Here is a 6,657-nt window from a genome sequence, read left to right on the forward strand (position 1 = left end):
AAATGGCGGTAGTGTAGTGTAGTGACAGCAAGTGCAATATATAATTTGTTCTGTTATTATGAAAAGAGAGGTCCTGTCTGCATACTGCATTGAATAGGAAAGAATGTCAGACATTTATTTCTTTGTGGAATCAGGTCTTAAAGGCTCAAGAGTAACAGCAGCAAACGTGTCAGCTTCATCAGTGCTTAGCAAGCGCAGCTCACAAAGCTCGGTTTTTCTGTTATGAAATTAACTTTGTGGAAATTAAAAACATGTTGAAAATTCATAAATGCATATCTTATGAGGCATTCTAAATTAAACTTGTCTGAATTTCATGATCTTTCCTATATTGAGTGTTTTATACATGAGTATTCCACAAAGCATCTGGTTACAAGCATGACCCAGCCACTATCACAGTGCACTGGTTCAGTGAGGGGACAACTGATGACCAGGACTATATCTTATTTAATAAAAATCCAATATGCTGGTGTGATCGTGGGCCAGTGTCTCAAAGGGGGAAACCTTCTCTGCGAGTTTATACTTCACACCCTGGCCACTGCTCCACTGGCTGCTTACTGTATATAAAGTCCTGCCCTCACCCTCCCACCGCATCCACGGTTTGGTAAATGATTTTATTCAGTCTTTACTGGGACTCGGGATTCCCTTCACCACCTGAAGGGGAATCAGGAGTAGATTCTTGCAGAGATTGACACTTGTTTTTTGTTCCAGCAGTGGCAGTGTGGAGGTGATCCAGATCCATCGGAGTTCCTGATCCAGCGGTGTTCCTGTTCTGTTACGAGGGAGGCCCAGCTGTGGACAATCCACCTGAGGGGAGCAGCCAAGGACCTATACCTGCCTGGACCTGTGGGACCGAAGAGCAGGGAGGACCTTGATCGGCAACCAGGCTTCAGGGAGGCAGCGCCCCCCGGGAGACCAGGACCAGGCATCAGCGGGAGTAGCGCAGCACACTGGAGCAGTGACACCGGTCAGACCTCTTCGCTGATACCAGCCCACTGGATCCTCCACCACCAGCAGGAAACTAGGCCAGACTGGCCTAGCAACCCCAACCAGCAGAGTGGGCCTCCTTCAACTATCTGTCTATTCTCTGCTTTAATCTTGCCTCTCCCTGACCAGGAATTGCGGGGAGAGGCTAGAAGCAGAGGACGGTGTATGGGGGGAGTGTGGCAGTGCCAGATCCGGTTGAGATGGAGTATGGAACTGCCCAAGAGGAAGGGGGAACATCTGGAAGGGGGGGGGGGGGGGGGGGTTGGGTGGTGGTGGTGGTGGACAGAGAGGAGAAAACTGCCAAGAACCCGTACATTGTCTCCTGTCTGGAGGAAGCCCAAGAGAGTTGAGCCCTCTCCTGCCCCCCCCCCCCCTTGCTGGAGCCAGGGCAGAAGCCCCACTCCCTCCTCCAGCAAGAGGGGGGGTTGCAGAGTCCGGTACATCGGGCCCCGCCTTGGTGGACTGGCCCCCTGAAAAGAAAAACACAACGTGTGAGAGCGGAGAGCAGAGCCTCGGGAGTCGGGTCGAAGGACAGTATAGCCAGCCCTCCCTCCAGCTGCAACGGGCCGGTGGTGAGGGGAGAAGAGATACCCTGACCCCCCCCTCTCGCTTAGTTAAGAAGATCAATAGGTAGGGAGGGGGGGAGGTGAAAGACACTCCACCTCATAACACGTCTGGTCCAGGGGTCCTTGGGCCCCCACCTCAGGGCAGCTCCTCAGGAGCAGAGCCCCGACCTGACACCCTGGTCTCAGTAGTACAGACGTTGAGAGAAGCTTCCCATGTGCACCCGGACTCGCTCTCTGTCTCTTTCTCGCTCTGCAGGTCCGTGAGGACACCAAGGCCTAGACAACATCCACATATCATGAGGGCGCCGACGAGGCGACCACGGCCTGTTTTCTGATTCTGTTAGTACAACCGGCCCCTGCTGGTGTCGCTCTGCAGTGGCGCCCCCAGGGACTGTTCATAGGGGTGGCCAGATGGGGCCACTGAAAATCTTGGGGTGGCACACCAAAACCAAAAGCCATAACTGAATTTCAGGAATTCTATTATGCTGTTGTAGTATATAGGCTAGTTGAAAACTATGTCAATATGAGAGTTAAGGAATTACATACTGATATACTTTGGTTTCTTATTGTACAGTTAATGTTACATATTATCTGATGTGCATAGACTAATTCCGGTAGAGTTAACATTTTGAGTTCCACAATAATCCTGTTTTAATGTGTTAGGTATCTGTATATACATGTGTTAGGCGATTCGTTGTTCTTCAGGCTAGTTGTCCTGTTCCATGAGGCAGACTGTCATCTGGCAGTGCACTATGCAGCAGCAGGCCGGGGAGGGGTGACAGGGGTTGGAGTGTGACGCAGTGACAGACAGTCAAAGGCAGCTGGCTGGCAATGCATTTGTTATTTTCTTTCACATTAACTATTATGAAAAATATACATTATTGATTTAAATGAATACTACCTAATGTAAAATATCAGATAGAAGCATATTATGCATATTCGACTCGCGAGGGGGGGCCAGTGGGGGGGTTAGCGATTGTATCAGGGAGGCCGTGGCCCCCCTTGGCCACCCCTTGGCGGCACCACTGTCTCTCTGCCCCGATTGTCATACGCTTACTCCACTGCTCCACTCCCTCCACTGACTCCTGATCTTGGCTCGCATCCAGTTCAAGACATTTACCCTCACCTACCGTTGGCTCACATCCCTGGTCCCTAAGTGGTGGAATGACCTTCCCACTGAGGCCAGGACAGCACAGTCCCTGACCACCTTCCAGTGATTACTCAAAACACATCAGTTCAGACTATACCTATAATAAAGCTTTTTCTCCTGAGCTGTTCAGCAATACTGTAATTTTGCACTTTATGTAGCTGTTTCATTATACTGCTTGCTTTCACATTACTAGTACTCCTGTTGTTTATTTGTGATTTCCCCTATGCCCCCTTCCCTTTAGCTCATACCTAGGACTTCACCGTATCCTGTCTGCACTTGTTACCTATTAGAACTAAGATGTATGACTTATATTGTATTTGCATTTGTATTGTATCTGTACCAAAACTTAGCAAATTGAGGACCAAAAATGGACATTGGCCAAAATGGTTTAATAGAAGTATGCAAAAAAATATCAGGAAAATGTTGTATAGAGCATACAAAAGGGATAGAGATGAAACAAATTACAAATAATATGCTAAACTGCAAAGAGATCTTAAGAAAGGGATGAGGAAAGCAAAGAGGGAAATAAAAAGAAGCATAGCTCTTGGAGCTAAGACTAAAGCAAATTGCTTTTTTCAATACTACAACAGCAAGAGGACAATAAAGGAGGAAGTGAAACAAATAGAGGGCAAAAATGGAAGTATCTTGGAAAATGAACAAGATGTGGCAAATGTTTTAAATGAGTATTTCACAGAGGTTTTTACAAAAGAAAAAAGGGATAACATGCCACAGGTTAACAATCAGTCCAGTCAAATCCCAAGAGAGATAATAAATGCGTTTTGGGGTGTTAAAATAGAAGGCAAACCGACATCTTTTATTTAAATGTTTGAAAATAGAATGAATTGTATAATATAAATATGTATAAATGTGGAATACAAAAATGACAAATACTACTATATAGAACATTGATTATGTTTATAATATGTAAAAAACAAACAAGATTAAAGTTCAATTGCGATAAAAGATGTTAAACAATGTTTTATTGTATTGTCGTGCACTCCGTTAATATATTTTTAATAACACAGCAAATGTCATATAGAACACATATTTTAAAAGAATTGTAGTATTATACCATTCACAATGAGAGGTTTTTATTTGTAGTGACTTTAAGTTAGAAAACACCAAATCGGTCATTTCTGACTTCAGCTGTTATAGCAGAAAATAAGTAAATTTGCCCACGGATGTGAATAGTTTGCATTGTAGTAGTCCGCAGGCACTTGTGCTTATCTTATCCCACCTGCTCTGAATTTGCAAAAACGGATATGGGGGTGATTTGGTTTTTAGGCGGAACCAGCACCTGCGCTGGGCTGAGCCGACGACACCCAGGGTTTATAAGCAGAGTCGCTTCGACCTGCTCAGCATCCCAGACCGAGCGCATTGCTGGTGAGTATCTCTAGCGCTGCTGTGATGGCAATCAGACTCTGGTTGCCAGTGTGTGTTGGGCTGTGGGTTTGCATGTGGGCAGCGCATCCGTGACTGTGTAGTACTGGCAACAAGTCAGACTGCTGGCAAAAATATTGAACTACTCATAGTGAGGGAACGGTTGTGGTTGTGGGGAAATTATAGAAGTTGTGTGTATGTTATTAATACACTCATTTGTTTAGTAGTAGTAGTAGCACACTTCATCAACGTGTTACCACTGTTAGTAACTGCTGGTAATACATTAGGCCGTTATTAATGCCAACAACGCTTTATTGTTGCAGTATCTGTGTATCTTCTCCAACTCCAAGCTTACGAAAACTCAAGCATGAGTAAGTCCATTTCATTTCATAGTCTATTTAATTTTTTTCCTCCAATATTTTTCTAAATGGCAATGTGAGACGCGGGGTTTGTCTATTCCCATAATTCCTTATTCTATCTTTTGCACGATCGCATTCCTTTCCGGTGGCGGCCACTAGGTGGCAGAACAGGTTAATGACAAATAACTAAAACCCATGCTGTGAATTCATATGAAGTGTTTAATACGGTTTTTGACTGCTTGCTGGATGTAAATAATTTGCAGGAATAGTTGGGGATTTAAACCGATTTAAAATGTAAACGTATAACTGCAGAGGGATATTTACACATGAATACAGACTTGCATTTGATTTTCTTGTATATGAATTTTCCAAACAGCATGAATTCTGAATTTGCATCTAACACTAGAACACAGCCAACTGGTTATTTCTCTTAGTACTTTTGACATAAAAATTGTGTGTTTTACTAAAGAAACATGAATATTTGGAAATGAATGTGGACACATGGTTTTGTGAAGTCATGTTTCAGTGCCACTGTTCTGTGTGTCTCAATCCAGGTCCCAGAACAGCTCTGGCCGTTGTTGCTTTGCTGATGTGCACATTTGCAGCCAGCTATGCTGATGATGATGACACAGTCAGGTGAGTCAGTGCTGGGACAGTGTGTATTTTACTACACCTGAAAAAAGTCAGGGCAGGCATCATCCTCATTATTAGTATTAGTATTAGTAGTAGCAGTAATCGTAGTTTTAATCTTGACAAGTTCAAGGCTCTCCTGTACATGGGGACAGATGTCATATGAATTCATAGCAGGCCACGTTTTTACATATTATTATGATTATTAACCATGATGAAAGACCCCTGCAGCAGCATGGGGGAAAAAAAGAGAGATTAAAACAGGTTCTCAGAGAAAATCCAGGTAGAAGATTCTCCTCAAGTGTCCCTCTTCCAGACATGCCACTGGGGTGCGGATGGATTAAATCTCCATCGCAGGTCCCCATCTAACCATATAACATTGTGGCAACCAATATTGAATTTAGACCAATATGACACTGTGGTGAGACAAATTTGTAAATTTCAGGGATTCTGTCAAACACTGTAAAATAACATTATGAACTAGCTTTTGAAACAGTATGAACAAATAACAGAAGACAAAATGCACTACTGGTTTCAAGTGAAATGAAAAGAAAAATAAAGGCTGACATTCTGTTCACTTTGCTTCTCTGCCTGTATTCTAGGTGTGCCTGCAACTTGTACATTAGGGACAGGCAGGCGAGGGTGCCCGTCTTGGCCCTTCAAGCCGATGATGTGGTGAACCCAGAAGGCACATGCCTTGGGTCCAGCAAGTGTCGTGTGGCCTGCCAGCAGATAATGCATGCCCACCTCGTAACCAACGATGTGCCGAAGAAAGCCTGCGCAACGGCAGTCCCTCCCCCCAAGGGCAACTGGGTGGTAAGATCCATTTATATCTGTGCCTGTTGACCCTGACATAGAAAGTCACTCAATCTGTACCACTAACAGACTTTCCCAGTGATCTATGCCAGGTGTAGCTTCTCCTTCCCCATCACCACCTCTACAGTAGCTGCTTTATTGCTCCTAGCAGGGAGGGTGGCATGGATACACTGTGGTGGATGGGATAGAGGAGATACGCCTAGTGAAGAATGCTGAGGAGGTATACTGGGTATTTGTTATCCATCCCAGGGTGAGGCTGGGATTGTCCTCTGCCTTCAGATAAATCCCATCTATGTCTAAACTGGGATTTTGTGGACTTCAGACAATCGGCATGGTTTGAGGAACTCATTCAAAATCAGACAGTCTCCTATATGAGCACAAAAGGGAGGTTTAAGATATGATCTTTACCAGGCCAATGCAGTTTCATTTTATCCATTTTGGACAGCAGCTGGGGTCTGTCAGAAGCATAATACAGGTATCTTTTAGTAACAATCCTGTTTTTTTTGTTTTTTTTCAGCTTGTTGGACATAGTGTCCTGGAAGGAACCAACTGCTCGCCCCGGTATTTGGAGGCCACAGAAGTATTGTACAAGTGCAAAGATGGGGCACTCATTCAGAGCCAACTACTCTGATCATCAATACCTTGAAGAAGCATGAAGGGAGCTGGCATTCATCACTGACCGCAGAGGAAGCACATCCTGTCCTGTGTGACCCCCCGTTCTGCTTCTCCAGAGCCAGTGTGTGGCTCTGTAAAATAAAGAATCGCAGGCATC

Source organism: Amia ocellicauda, chromosome 12 (assembly GCF_036373705.1).
Source record: "Amia ocellicauda isolate fAmiCal2 chromosome 12, fAmiCal2.hap1, whole genome shotgun sequence".
In the NCBI taxonomy this organism is placed as follows: domain Eukaryota; kingdom Metazoa; phylum Chordata; class Actinopteri; order Amiiformes; family Amiidae; genus Amia; species Amia ocellicauda.